At 39.5% G+C, this 15542-nt stretch overlaps 1 protein-coding gene across 1 annotated transcript in view; it reads left to right on the plus strand.

The window, feature by feature from the left end:
* The window catches only part of stpg2 (sperm-tail PG-rich repeat containing 2), a 55987-nt gene that overhangs the window by 21967 nt on the left and 18478 nt on the right, over positions 1-15542 (plus strand). The window lies entirely within an intron of this gene.

A 15542-nucleotide genomic window follows, 5' to 3' on the forward strand; every position in this document is an offset into this window, starting at 1 on the left:
AGTTTAACTATCTTTATCTTGCTATGAGATGGTAACAGCACAGCCAAAGTGAACATTGAAAATACTGTAAATTCAGACTGCCATTATTTCCAGGGCTGTGTGTTTTATGATTGCATACAATTTAACATTTTAAATTATTGGAATTATTGCTAAAAACCCTTGTCTTTAACTACATTACATCACTCTACTACAACTGCAACAATGGTCCTACATTTGAAAAAGAGACCATGTTTGCATTGTGAAAGCTGGATTTCCTTTCCCTGTATGATAAATAATGTGCTAACGGACAAATACAGAGAAGCAGCCTGACATGGGGGGTTAGCAGTTACTTACTGATTCTAGTATTGAAAAAATATTCCTGGAAAGAAATATGTAAATTTTCTGCTGTGTATACTACAGCATTTTAAATATTCAAGGTACTCAATTTGTATTTTCAAGTACCCTTCTGGGTACCAGCTGGTGTTTACTCTGATTCACTCCAAAGGTCAGAAGTGTTATCTAAATCTCGAGGCAAAGGTCTCCAAAACTGATCTTAACTCTGCAAACTATGCTGCTCTCTAGAGAGACAGTTTAAAGGGTAATACGACACTCATCACAGAGGGCACAATTTTCTATTGTAGGTGTACTGCTCCACATCACCAAGTTTAGTTTGTCATACATATCTCTTACTTAGTTATACGCTGCTATTATGACTAACTTCCTCACAGTAACATTGCAGCAGGGGTTTTCCTCCAGCAGTACGTTTATGGTGCTTACCCACTGCTATTACCAGCTCTACTCTACTCTTCTCGGCTCGACTCGACTCAAGGCCGGATTTACCCCCGGGCCGATTGGGCCGGTGCCCAGGGGCCTCCGACCACTAGGGGGCCTCCAAGACCCCACTAACTGTGTGGGCTCTATTGAGTGTGTGTGTTGTGTGTATGAGTGTTAATAATAATTTATTTACACACAAAAAAGTATCATGATCAATTTTTGGCTGTCGGCTGTGTCTGATGATGATGACAATGAGTCAGGTTACCGCGGAAACTGATAGCGGCAAGACAGAAGATGAGCGAAAAAAAAGAGAGTTGAGGACATGAACAAACAAACAAAAAACGGTGGAGCAGTGGAGCCACAAAACAAAAAGCCAAAAGGGAGAAGGATAGCAGAGAGGATGTAATGAGAAGAAATATTCCAACCATCTCCACTTTTTTTAAAAGTCGGCTCAACGCAAATAAAGAGCCTTATTAGGAAGCAATAACAAATCGCGAATAATCATACAGCTTGCATCCGTGGACGTAATGTATTAATGTTTACTCCTTTTGCGTAGGCGCTCTTCTTCGCCCTCCATTGTCTAGCACGCACGAGCAGACGATGTGCAACAGCACCCTCTGCGGTCACAGTTCCTGATGGGTCACAGCTTTCGGTGTAACACCGCAGCCAAACAATTAATTTTGTTAGGCCTAATCGCCTGTTTTACTCATTCTGAAGGTGCCTGTTTTATCCATTGGTTGTATCCTGTTGCAGTCTATTAGGCAATATTCCGCATAAGATGGGCTTATATTTGGAAACACATTACATCTGCATTTCAGTGGTAACAGATAAGGTGATGATGATCATCATCTTTCTTTATTATTGTTAGCACTACACTCAAACTAAAGCGGCGTCTCTTCGGAGCTGTCATTTTCTCAAATGAGCCGCGGCAATGTTTCTAATGAGCTTCTAACGCTAGACAAACGACTATTTTAAATGCGATCACCTGGCTTGTACCCAAACTATTTTGAAACTAAGGAGCCATTTGTCCTCCGATTACATACAAGCTCCTCTGCGCCGCATTTGCGGGACTTGTTTCGCGCTGTAGGGGATTTAAAAAACGTGACGTGAGTGGAAGGGCGGTGCCGGGGCAGTGTGTGTGTGTGTGTGTGTGTGTGTGTGTGTGTGTGTGTGTGTGTGTGTGTGTGTGTGTGTGTGTGTGTGAGAGAGATGCAACAGAGTTGAGAAATTGCAGGCGCGGCTCGAAATGGCTGTTATTTCAAATAGCGTAGCATATTTTAAACTAAACGGTTAACCGGTTTCAACCGGTTAATGAGGCTCGGTGACCGGTCAAGAACATTTTTAGTTTTCGCGATCGCTAGTTGTTTTTGACTCTTGGCATGTGGCTGTTGCCACAGCCAGAAGACAAATTTAGTTTCAAAAGGAGCTGGAGGCAGCAAAAAAAACACCGCTGGCTGAACTATTTAAAAATGGCGCTTTTATTCAGGACGCCCCCGTCTGTCGCTAGCAATGACGATGCAGGGATTAGTGACGATTCTCTCCGACCAATCAGTAGTCTGCAGGTTTTCACATCACCTTTTGGTATCGCCTCAGCTCGCTTGGAACCTCGACGGAGGTGATACTTAAAAAAGTACCTGTTAGCAGGTACCAGGGAGTTTTTTTCGTAATGGAAAACCAAAAACGGCGAGTCGAGCAGGTACCATGTAATGGAAAAACGCCATTACAGGCACTCAAGAGACTAGGTAGGCCAACAGCCTACTAGAATCCCAGTTAGATACACAGGTTTCTCGTTTACATGACGTTTAAACAGAAAAGAGTGTAGTAGTGCAGGATGGGAGTGCTATCCTATGTGGTCCAATATTAGATAGACTTTTAAACGGTTACATCTATGCAGTACAGACAATACAGAAAAGCATTCTTTTTTCAGAGAAAGTTATTTAAAAGTCTCACTAATAAAAATGCTAATTTGTAAAAAATGATATTTCACAAGTTAGAAAACAGCCGTGCTTAGGTCTCACATGGGCCCAGAAGTTATCAGTCCTTGCCGTCAGGACACAGAGCCCTGCTGATTTTCGTTCCTGCTGTCTAATCAAGGAGTGATTTACTCCTCATACACCAAGTGAATGCAATTAAGTACCTGGTAGGACATAAAACCAGCAGGACTCTGTGTACGCAGCAGCAGGATTGAGAACTACTGCCCCAGCGAATGAGGAGCGGAGCCTGAGAAATATACAGGTGTTAATGTGAAAATATTACCAAATACACCTGCATTAGTAAATGAACATACTAATGTTATACATCAGCAATGTCCATTGGGAAATTATTTTGCCTTCATATGTAGTGAGGATAAGAAGTGTCACTTTATTCCCTGTGCCACCCTGCTGTGCCCAGCAGAGTAAAATAGTAATGTCATAAAACCCTCTGGATAGTAAGGAATATCATATTTGCTTTCTTGATGAGTTGTATTGTATGTCTCAGCAACTAATAAACCACTGGGCAGAGCATGCCATCTGTCAATTTGTCAGTTTTTTAACTATAAGTAGTTTTTATTGCAGGTGGACAAACTTTGTCGCCAACTTGTGTTATGTTTGCATTATTGTTAGCGTTACGTTGTTTATGCATTCAGTTAATGTGGATCACTCACATATTGTGCACATCACAAACGAACTTAAGCGAGTGTGATGAGACTCATTAGAAAACTGAGAATGATCCATTACGGATCTGGTGCTGATCACCTCTGTAATAGTCTCCACCTCATATAGCTGTCTGCGCCGTTTGCCATTTTTCATGACAATGGCTCTGTGTAGTATTGTGTCAGACTGCAGTCTATTGTGCTGATGGATGATCCCGCTCACCCAGAATCCTCATTGCACTAGACAGTAGGAAACTTGACAGCCATACTACACACAGTCCACATAGTGTCTGTGTTTCACATTATCATGTAAAAGTCTGGGTGTCTGAGGTCTGCAAGTTTAAATGATCAGTGGTACTTTCATTCAATCCCAGACACACAGGGTGTTTAAATATTTAACAATGGCTTCAACTTCCCGATAGCTGCACCTCCAGCTTGGTTTTGTTTTGTTTTTGTGTAGCCTAAAGCTAGTAGTGAAAGGGTGGCCTATTAGAATATCATATGTAAAACGTGTAGGTATAATAAGCTTCAGACTATAACTTTTTCGGTCAATATTTCTTTAATATTTTTAATTAAATGCCTTATTGTTATGTATTTATTTTTATGTGCATTATTTTTGTAAAATTATTAATAAGGACCAAAATAAATTACTGCAGTAGCAGGTGGGGAGCTGGTGAGGTCATGTGAGAAGACGGGGACACAGAGGTCTGCAGCACTCCTCGGCCAAACAGCAGGGTTAGCTGTGACAAGGGCTGTAGCGAGCAAGGTTCGGACTTTCTAAATTGGCACAAAACTAACAAAAAAACTGAAAAATTTAAAATTTAATTTAACTTTTCTTTAAATACACACTGTTACCTCCATATTTACCTCCCTGTCTTGCTCTTTTTTGCTTTCTGGGTCGTAACTCTGAGTGCTCTTTGGAGAAAATCTGAGGCCACATGTAACGGCTTCACACAGAGCCTCCTATATGACCAGTTAATGAAAAATCACCAGCCGACGTCTTAGCTATAACAGTTAGCCACATGCCGCGCTGCAGCCTAGGCTGTATCCCTGGTAACGGCCTACCCCACTGGGACGGATATTAAAAGTGTCTAATTAGGAAACGATCACGATCATGAGAAGGGGAGAAAGACAAAAAAGAAAAAAAAAGAATAAAGGCAGAAAGTACGTACGTCTTTGTTATTTGTTTTCTGATTGAGAGTTAATGTCTTCTGTACTTTGACTTAAAAGCTTCATCGAGCAGTAGAGGTCGGCATTTTATTAGAGAAATTATTCACACTGCATGGCTTTTGAAATCGAAAATATTAAAGATGTATCACGTCAGTTGAAATGATAGAAGCTGTCTTGTGGGGTGCATTAAACACAACAGGGAGACTTGTTATCTGACTCTCCAGAAGATATTTATTAGTCTTCCCTCTGTCTTTGCTATTAGCCGCTCTGCTTTTTATTATCCAGATCTTTTGTTTATTAAGTTGCAGTTCATGATAATTTATTGTATTCCCAAATCGGTCTATTTCCAAATCCCCTATATAAGGATAAGATTGCCAAACAGTGGTTAATACACATTGAATACCAGACATGGCATGATTTATTTAGGTTGATTTTTCTTATCTTGCGGTGTGCCCTCATTCAAAGGATGCTTACATTTCCTCCTGTCTAAATCAAACACACCTCAACTAGTTCAAATATTTGAAGCTATGTTAGATCTGTACTTTAGCTGCAGGTCTGGATCTGATAGAAGATGATTACTTGTCTGTGGAGAAGCAAAAATGACAGATGTGCAAGAAGAGATGATTATGAGTAGAGCATATCTTAAATGAGAGTTTGCTTTTCTCCCACGTCTAATCCAGTGCTCTTTTCCAGTGTTATTTCTCCTGATCCCCATCTTACTCTCTCTTGTTCTGTTCTCTCCTCCCTCCTTTTCTCTTCTGTCCCTTTCATGCCTTTTTTCTTCCTCCTCCTACCCCACATTCCCTCCTCTCCATCTCCTGCCTTCATTTCCTTTCTCCGGGCCAACCCTTCTTTATTATGACCTTTGTGTTGCTGAGGTCGTGGGATACCCTCAGGCAGCGCTGGGAGAGAATAAGTGTGGAATTTAATTTGGACCTATGTTTTACCCAGAGGTACTGGAATTCCTCTCCTATAGATCAGTGAAATATTGCCCTGTCCCTTGAAGCGATAGGAGAGAGGTTTGACACAGCATTTTGTCTGTCACTCATTTTTTCACCAATATGTGTCTGCCTCTGTCGATTTTGTTCTGTTGCCAATGATGTTGAGATTATTAGAGGTCTTGATGGACAGTTATTGTTATACTCAGTGAAAGTGAGCGGTTGTCAATGGCAAGGGCATTGGTTAAATAATAAGGTGTTGGCAATAGCTTTAATGTAAAGTGCACTTTCATTTATAAGTGCACTATCAGTGAATTGTGGGCAGTGAAAAAAAAGAGGTAAAAAAATCTGCTCTGGACTTTTGAGACCCAGACTAGCCCACCACAATTGGCCGGACACCAGTTGTCCTTGCGCTCCCATTCAACACATGTAAGCAGGGTTCAATATTAGCACCATTTACCAGCCAAATGCTGATAAAATATGCAAGTAACTGGTAGATTTGTTTAACTCACCAGCCAAAAATAAGAACAATTTTAACATTCACTAGTATTTGGCAGGTGGACAAAAAGTTACTTTGGACCCCTTCATACCAGCCCCTAATACTGCTACTTAGCTGAGTGGTAAGTAAGAGAGTATGATAATGTACTCGCTGAGTCAAAAAGGCTGCCTGGCTCCTGATGGCAAGATGACTAAAGGTTGAGGGTAGAGCCTGGGTGTCTTGTATTAAAAACGAGTGACAAGTCTGTAAGCTAAGCTAAAGCTGCATTTTGTACACAGTATGCGTTTGTGTTATAGTGGAATGTGGATAAATTAGAAAGCTATAGTACTATGTTTGCAAATGTCTTAGCTTGCTAATACATAACTAACATTACCTAAGTAAAACTCTCCTAGAGAAACATCAGCTTTGAAGTTTGATTATCCATGCTGGGCAATAAGCAATGTTTATCAGGGCTTGACATTAACTTTTTGAGGCACTTGTCCTTCGGACAAGTACATTTACGTTTCACTTGTCCGTGCACAAAAGTCACTTGTCCGGGTAAAGAGTCATCATTTTATAAAAAAAAATTGTTTTGCTAATGCAGAATTCGAACAAACCGTTGAAAGCATCCAAACACTATCAGCATTAATAAAATTCAGTTGAAAAAGTAGAAACAAACGTGTCCCAACAATAGATTTCCCATTGAACAAGAAAAAAGGATCTCCAGACTTCATAGTACAAAGTAATATGTTGCACACCGGTGTGCAGAAGTTAATATCTTGAGATTCTAAGTCAGTATTTTAAAGTTTGTCATTACTTTCAGATTCCCAGTCAATATTCTAAGTTACTAAGTCTATATATTGAGATACTAAGTCGATACTTTGAGATGTTGAGTCAATTTATTAAGATTGTAAGTCAATATTTTAAATGTTCTTATTGGTTTGAGATTCTTAGTCAATATTCTGAGTTACTAAATCAGTATATTGAGATACTAAGTCAATATTTTGGGATAAGTCAATATATTGAGATACTAAGTCAATATTTTAAGATAAGTCAATATATTGAGATTCTAAAGCAATATTTTACATTTTCTCAATACTTTGAGATTCTTAGTTTATATTCTGAGATACTAAGTCAATATTTTGACCAGACATAGTGGTGACTTAAACTTGAACTTATACTATATCTAAAATAATTTTGTAGACATAACAATGGATTTTGCCACTTAATGTTGGTGTTAACTATTATATATATATATTTTTTTATACAATTTCACTAATTTCTACCCAGCAGAGGCTGATTTAGAGATCCTTTAAAAGCTGTAGCTACTTTACAGTTGATTATTACCTGATATTTAATCAGCATGTTATTTATTTATTTGTTTAAAAAAGGAGCGCAAAAAACGACATTATAGAACGGCAAAAATGACCTCTGGATGGGAAAAGGGTATTTTACAACAGCTTTGAATGCAGCACGAGTATGGCGAGGCCAATTTCAAGTGAACGCAACATCTGTGTTTTTCCGACAACAGCAGCTACAACGTCATACGTTCCTCTCCAGTGAAATACAGACAGACACACTTTTACACCGTTTTGCTGTCAGCATTTTAACCGTGTTTACTCTAGCTGCTAGTTAACCATAGGTTAACATTACCTGCTGCCAAGTGTAGTGTTAACTAGCGTGACATGCGGCGATGTTTAGGTTCCCTCATCCGTTTTCGGAGCATCAGAGAGAAGCGCAGGCATTTCAGTGGCACCGAAATCTGCGTTGCAATTCGGTCCGGTAGATAACTGTCATTAAGGCACCGGTGCCGTATTAGCACCAGGTCTCTCGTTTTCTGTCAACGATGTGGCGAGGAGGTAACGTTAAGGCAGAGTTAGCAAGCTAACATTAGCTAACTAACACCGGCAGGTTCGCCGTGCTTTCATGCTGCATCGCTTACAGAGAACGAGCTGAACAGCGGGCTGGGTCTAACGTTAGTGGCCTGCTGACCGACTACGGCTGGGTCCGCTGCCCGGGATTGCGGGGGGGAAAAATGTATCGTTTCAAATCGGTAACATAGACGTAATGCGTGGCACATAACGTGAACTAACATGGCATTTTATTTTGTTTGAGTTTTCACTTGTCCAGTGGGACAAGTCGATTTCTCTTCCACTTGCCCTACAAAAAATCCACTTGTCCCGGACAAGCGGACAAGCCTTAATGTCGAGCCCTGTTTATGATAATAGTAAGAAAATCCCCTTATAATATCTATTTCCTCTATTTTACAGCAAGCTATAGTTAGTTATTTTGAGCTATGTGATAAGAGAAGAGTAGGCTGATAGTGGCAACATGTAGCATATTGGAAAAGGCTGTGATTGAAAGTAGACGCAGACAGATCTCATGAAGTGGCGTATGTATGACACGCCAATTCGTATGCCATTTTGGCGTGTTATCAAGACGTATAATCGCTTTTGAGCGTGTTTATCAACGCAATTTGCCCGCCATTGACCTACATTACGAATGAATTTTCGCCGTAGCGGGTAGTATAAAGGAATGTAGGTCCGCATAAGAAGATCGGTTGGGTTGGCGGATGGGTAAAGCACTTTTTTTTTTTTTAAGCCTTCCCCAATGTTTCTTTCCTAAACCCAACCGTTTATTGTTTTCCTAAGCGAGTTTTTGTCGTTATTTTCCATGTTTTTGTCGCTTTTTTGTGTTACTAAAGCCTTTTCCTGTGTTCTTTTCCTAAACCCAACCTTTTTTGTTTTTTACACGTGTGACGTTCTCGCGATAGTACGTCACGTTCTCGCGATAACACGCAACGTGGCGACGCCACGTGGTGGGTATGTTTACATCTGCTGTATACAGTGTAGACATACACGTGGATAGCTGAAAATGCTTACAGATAACACGCCACTTGGCTTTAGGAAAGTGGCGTGTATGTTTATGCAAAGTCATGATGCCATATTGGTAGACAACAGTTACGGTGGTGGAGTTGCAAAAAACAGAACCCAGATGTCACAGGGCAGTGGTGACAATATAAAGTTCTTGTTCAAGCAGGTCTGTTGGCTCCATGCAAGTAATTTTAACTGATGTAACCAAGCAATAATGTATCTGCCAGTCAAACAAACTTCAGTTAATCTGCACTAATATCTGTTACCCTGACAATGAACAGCACTTCATATTTCTCCTTCCTCAGTGTGTAACTGGCTCAATGGAATCAGACACAATATTAATACATGGCTTTTATTATATGTACCACTGGCAGTGATTGCAGGCAGGATTCATAATACACCAATGGTGTGAAAATAATAATGAAAACAAATAGGGAACGGAGATACATATCCTTCACTTGGCAACTGTCGCTAGTGCTGGTGGAGGTTTACACTGACTTCCAATGCCATGGCAACAAATTCTTTTTTATAGTTACTCATTTTACACTTACTTATAATTTGTAATTTTGCACAATTATTACTAGGATTGACAGGTAACAAGGTAAATGTGCCATAATTACAGTAATTTAAGAGAAGATAAGATAAGATAGTACTTTATTGTCTGTTACACAAGGGTTCCAGAAAATTGTTCAGTAGGAGCTATGTGGAGACCGGACTGCTGTGTTTCCCGCCTACTTTTTTTTCCCGGTGCCAGTTGTCCTTATAAAAGTCATATACAACATGAAATCATATTCAGCAGCTACTCTATTATATTTCTGGTCCAGTGACACAGACAGACATAATTCACAAGGCCTGACACAGTCAAGGAAAACCTCATTAATGTCAATTACAAGTGAAAAACACCACATTGCTCTCAGAAAAAGATACCACATACCATGGGCTTGAGAAAGAAAGAAAGAGAGGATAGGTGATAGAACTGAATGGAAGAAGCAGTGGGAGGGAATGAAGGAAAAACAAAGAGGGTGAGAGAGAGACAGAGCCGCTGTGTATAATGTGTAATTATCTATCCTATTAGCTCTGGTTGAGATAATTAGAGTGTTTTCTAAACATACATTTATCAAACTAAAGCACAGCATCACCCCCCTGCTCTGCAGAATGAACCGGGCAACAAAAATACGGGAGGTGAAATAATACTGAGAATGAAAGGGGGGGTGAGATTGACAGACGGATGAAGGAATGACCGAGAAAGAGGGCCGTACTGTATACTGTAGAGAGAGAGAGAGGTTGACCATGTGGACAAAGAAAGATGGAAAGACAGAAGGATGGGAAGAAATTAGGCATTGCTGTCTGTGGTTCTAGAGAGATAAATATGTTAAATAAATAAAAGCCATGTGACTCAGACAAAGAGTGTGCTGGTTGCATGGAAGGTAATGCTATGGACAAGATATTCTTGAAGTATCTAGAATAGGAAAATATGCAGCGGCCCAGGGTTTGTCACTTATTGAATATTTGTCCCTGTGTTTCATTGCATTTTTATGATATATCCATGGACAGCTAATGGCATGTCATGGTGCAGCCTCTATTTATGGGAGACAAGGGATTCGGGTGATAAAATAAAGGAACAAAAACAGGAAAATTGAGTTATAGATTTGATATGGATTTTACTGTCAGCTGTCAGGGTAATGCTGATGATGTGAGTCCCTGTGAGAATTCCAGTACAGCCACATACATACTGCACACACTGAGAAAGTGACTCACTCAAAATGTGCCCATAAACACATAGATACACATATTTATGCAACTATACTTAAAATGTACATACAGTATACTTATTTGCATGTGCTTATAAATGCATAAACATATATTGTAGTAGCACATACACAGGAGACACACATATGCACAATTAAATGAACAAATGAGAAGAAGTTCTTATTGACACTTCCGCCCTGAGGCTTCAGTAGCACTGCCATCACGCTCGGCCCAATATTCCCCTGAACAATTTATAAATGTAATGGACAGAAAGATTTTTTGAAATAAGCTAGCTTCTGCCTCGCCACTTGCCTCTAAATATAAAGTCACAGTCAAACTGGATTTTGATTAGATTACCTAAGATGTTTAGGATCATATTTATGTCAAGGATTTAGGTTTTAGGAACAGGTGAGACAAGTGAATTAGGAAGGCTGATTTGAGTAATAGATCTATGAGTTTGAAGGATTATCAGAAGCCCCAACATTGCACAGCTGTTTATATGAGAAAGGATTTTATAACTCTGGAGAGTTATCGTGGCAACAATTGTTTCATCCTGCATTGCAATGATTGGGAGGTAAACAGTAGCAATCTAATCCAGCAGGAATGTGCGCTTGCACATATTTGATTGTGTCAACACAGTGCTTTGCTGGATAACGTCGCGTTTTATTGTTTGTTCATTGAAATGAATGGGGTGGCTACATTTCTTGTGTCAGTTGGAACACGGCCTAAAAGTGTGTTATGTCATTCACGGGAATTTGAAGCAGCCAATGTGCCAACTCTACGTCAGCTGTAAGCTGTAAGAACCCTAGTTCTTTTTGTTATTTTCCTCCAGTCTCTCCCTTAATGTCAGTTCTCTCTGTAAATTTATGAAGTAGATTATTTAAGAACCGTGCTAATTCACGTCCAATTTCATCTTTCCATCATACCTGCCAACATTTGTTTTTCAAAATCCGGGAGATTTGTGCTTTGATGCTTTTATATACACTTCAGTGGTCCCCTAATAATAATACGTTTATTTGATAGTGGGAGGTAACTTTGCTCCTTATGACCTCATAAGGAAGAGATTCCTGATTGGCCCATCTGAGCTTTCATTTTCTCAAAGGCAGAGCAGGATACCCAGGGCTCGGTTTACACCTATCACCATTTCTAGCCACTGGGGGACCATAGGCAGGCTGGGGCTGAAACGCATATTCATTTTAAAAAACCTCATGAAGTGAAATGTTCATGCCATGGGACCTTTAAGTGTACTGTGTGCCTGTGTGCAAAAATTCGACACACCTTACAAAAAGCGTGGAGGTTGTCGATATGACTAAGATGCATATAAATTGTTGCGCCCAACACTGTTGAAATTTACAGCTATATTTTGATTTCTTTGCGGGAACACCGCCTTCACCTGCCATTTTTATTGGCTCACTTTCGGGTCTGAACTTTCCACAAAGCTGGTGCAGAGATCAACTGCGCAACTGGGTTATGGGTTGCCAGGTTGAGGTGACAAACAGGGTTGAAAATTGTATATGGTGTGTGGATTGTGTGAATAGGATGTGTTTCATAGAAGATCTGGCAACTGGTCAACATAAGACAAACATATTGGTCCGATTATTCATAAAGGAGTTTTGGCCATGCATAGAAATTATGGGAGAAATAACAAACCGGGAGGGGTATGGGAGATAGGGCTAACAAACGGGAGAAACCCGGGAAAAACGGGAGTGTTGGCAGGTATGCTTTCCATTGACTCTGTATGCAATCTCTACTACAGCCTCTAAAATTTGCTTCCTGTTCTGAACACATAATAAGTCTTCAGCGACATACGGAGCAGCTGGGTCACTAAGGGCTCCAACTTTCATCATTGAGCTAGAGTTACAATTAGTAACTATTACGCTAATCTCAGAATACATTTTCATTTACAGTAAATATCAGTATCTGAAATAAAAGCTTCAGGTCCAATGATTTAGCCTGATCTTTATGTCTCCCTTTCAACATATTATTTACAGACTATTTGAGGCCCTTGTCTTTTTTCCTAAACACCTCTGTCTAGACTTTTATTTTATTTTCCTGGTTTACTTTTCAGTGAAATAGATTAGATTGCTGTCCATTAAAATATGTGTCAGTCTGTAACAGTTACAGTTTGCTGGATCTAAGTGAAGTCTGATGCTCTGATCATGTAATGGCCTGATCAGCTAACAGTATAGAGAAAAAGGCTGCGTGATAGATGATGACTGATAGAGAGATAAAAGGACAGGACAAAAAGTTTGGAGTTCTGCCAGTGACCAGAGGCTGCATTGTTCATGACCCCTCACAATATTAAGGAATTGCACACGACAAATAGCAAACAAATGATTTATACTCCTAACTAATCTTTTTTCCTGATGGTGGGACTCAGAAAAAGCCATAGGTCTATTAAAATCAATGCAGATTATCCCCCTAGGAGCATGAATATTGTCAACAAATTATACAGCAATTTGAAGGCTTTCCTCGCAAGAATGACAGCTCAGTTCTTTCAGTAAATGCCCCAAAACAACATTTGTTTATGAATGTGCTCAGTTAATTTTTATGGCAGTCTTCTGATGAAAGTTTAATATTTCTCGTGTACAAAAAGAAATCTTTGCCTGTTGGTGATGCCAGGTCAGGGAGTCACCAAAAAATAACAAAGGTAATGTTAACATGTTTCTATGGACAATGTCAAATATGTTTGCCAATAAAACAGATTTTGGCAGGTTTCATTATTTGCAGGTAAACCAAAAATATAGATTTTGGGAACTGGGAGAGAATGATAGAAGCTGATATTAAGACACTGATCTTCCCTATAATATGTTATTGTGAAATGTCAGTATAGGTAAAAATTGAAAAACTGTAATCTAATATGATTTGAGTATTATTCTTTTACAAGATTTTTAATTTGCCATTTGCTAAATGGACTGACCTCACCTGTCCTCTGATTAAGTTGTGGTAAGCTTAATTTCCTGCCTTGAGTGGAATAGATATATATTATGAAGGGATTCATATCTAATGAAAATATAATGTTGACATCTTTTAATAACACCAGTACATTGTTTCAAATCTGTCTTGATTTACAACGACACCATGGGGAGAAGGAGGGGCAGTGAAGTAAAAGATAAGTGAAAGTAGATAACCACGTAGAAAGAGAGCTTCAGCGACTGTAATAAATGTGATAAATGAAGATGCATGCATGGGCAAAAGAGGAAAAGACAGAGAAAAGAGAGAGGCAAACACGTGAGTCTTAAAATGTGTGATAGGGCACAGATGGAGAACTTGTCTGGGTAGCACTTTCAGATTTTATGATGTGTGGATGCTCTCTAAGTTATTGCTTGGAGGAAAGGATCACATACGCTCTGTGACATTATTTTTCTCTCTTTCCTTCTCTTTCTGTAAAGTCCTGGTTGTTGTTACATCCTTGCTGTCTTGCTGCTATAAAACAAGTGAACTGAGAAACAGCCCTTCCTCAAAAACAGCCTGACTCAAAATAAAAGACATTTTACAAGTGAAGGTGGATAAACGCTACACAATATCTTGCACAGAGCAAGCCTTTGTGGAGTCCATAGCTATTGTATGCAATGTAAACAATGGAGGATTGAAAATGTTTTAAAAATTGTCTCGGTAAATGGTTCAGGTTAGGGAAAGACCGTGTTGGTAGGTGAAGGGATGCCACCAGAGGTTGCCTGTCATAAAAAAACGAATAATACATTGTTTGACCAAAATATCTCAACTACCTGAGATAATTGGATGTGGTTGAAATATCGGGAAAAAGCGAGCTTTCTTTAATGAAGTTTTTTCTTTTGCCAAACTGCGGTTTCCAAAGAAAAAAAAACGTCAGCGTTAAACAAACATTGTTTTATTTGAACAAATAACCACCCTCTGCTATGCTGTTTCTGGTGAGGAAAGTCTTACAAAAGCACCACATAGAAAATAAATCCACATTTTGGGTCAGTACAAACGGTGTTTATTGCATTAAGTAAGCTGAACTGGTATGTTAGTTACTCTCTGGCTTTGAAAAAGCTGGCACATACACAAGGGAGATCATGTCATCTTTCATGTGTTGTCTGTCTTAAATCCAGTGTTGTCTGTCTTAAATCCAGTGACAAAGCCAGCAGCTTTTATACAGTACTTACTTAAAATAACATAATTTTGATAAATGAACCTTTACAGATGCACCTTTCCTGTCCAGTGTCAGAAGCAGCCACATGCTCTGTCTGTCAAACTGAATTTGTATCGACCTGCTTTTGAAAATCTTCAATAGCAGGTGAGAGTTTGGATCCCATTTGTATTTATTTATCTGAGAATAATGGAATCGTCAGCGGATGCCTGCAGACGTGTCATGGCCCAGAATAGAGATCAGTATTTAAACAAATTACTTTCTAACAAACAAACTTATTTTCTCCTTGTAGATTGGATTAGTAGAAGTGAAATGTAACAAGGCCGGGTCCTTTAATTTGATACTGTCTATGTTTATTATCAGGCTTGACTTTTACTTCTTCTGCCAATTTCCTCAGTTTCATTTATATTTTAATTTTTTCTTTCTTCATCCTATTATACTTATTTGCTGTCTCTATATTTCTGCTATTTTCTTGTCATCTTGCTCCATATCTGTATTTTATTTCTCTCTGTAAGTTAATCAGTCTCTCTCTGTCTCCCCCTTTGTTTCTCTTCACCCCACTCCTCATGTGGATGAAGTAGGTGCATGTGGTAAACGGCTGTGTCCGGTGTTTGCATGTGCATGCCTACATTTCTCTGTCCAAGTTATGAGCCCCAGATGTGGCCAGCAGCTGTGTGTATAGTGCATTGTGTGTGTGTGTACCCATATGCAGGTGTGGGCACGTACCCATTTTTTATGCAGCAGCTGTGTGTTTTGTGTGTATTTGGTTATGGACAGCTGTTTAGTAGCAGGTGATGATTTTAGGAGCCAAGCAGGCAGTTGGCCAGGCAGGCGGCCA

This window comes from Perca flavescens, chromosome 5 (assembly GCF_004354835.1).
Source record: "Perca flavescens isolate YP-PL-M2 chromosome 5, PFLA_1.0, whole genome shotgun sequence".
NCBI classification, from domain to species: Eukaryota; Metazoa; Chordata; class Actinopteri; order Perciformes; family Percidae; genus Perca; species Perca flavescens.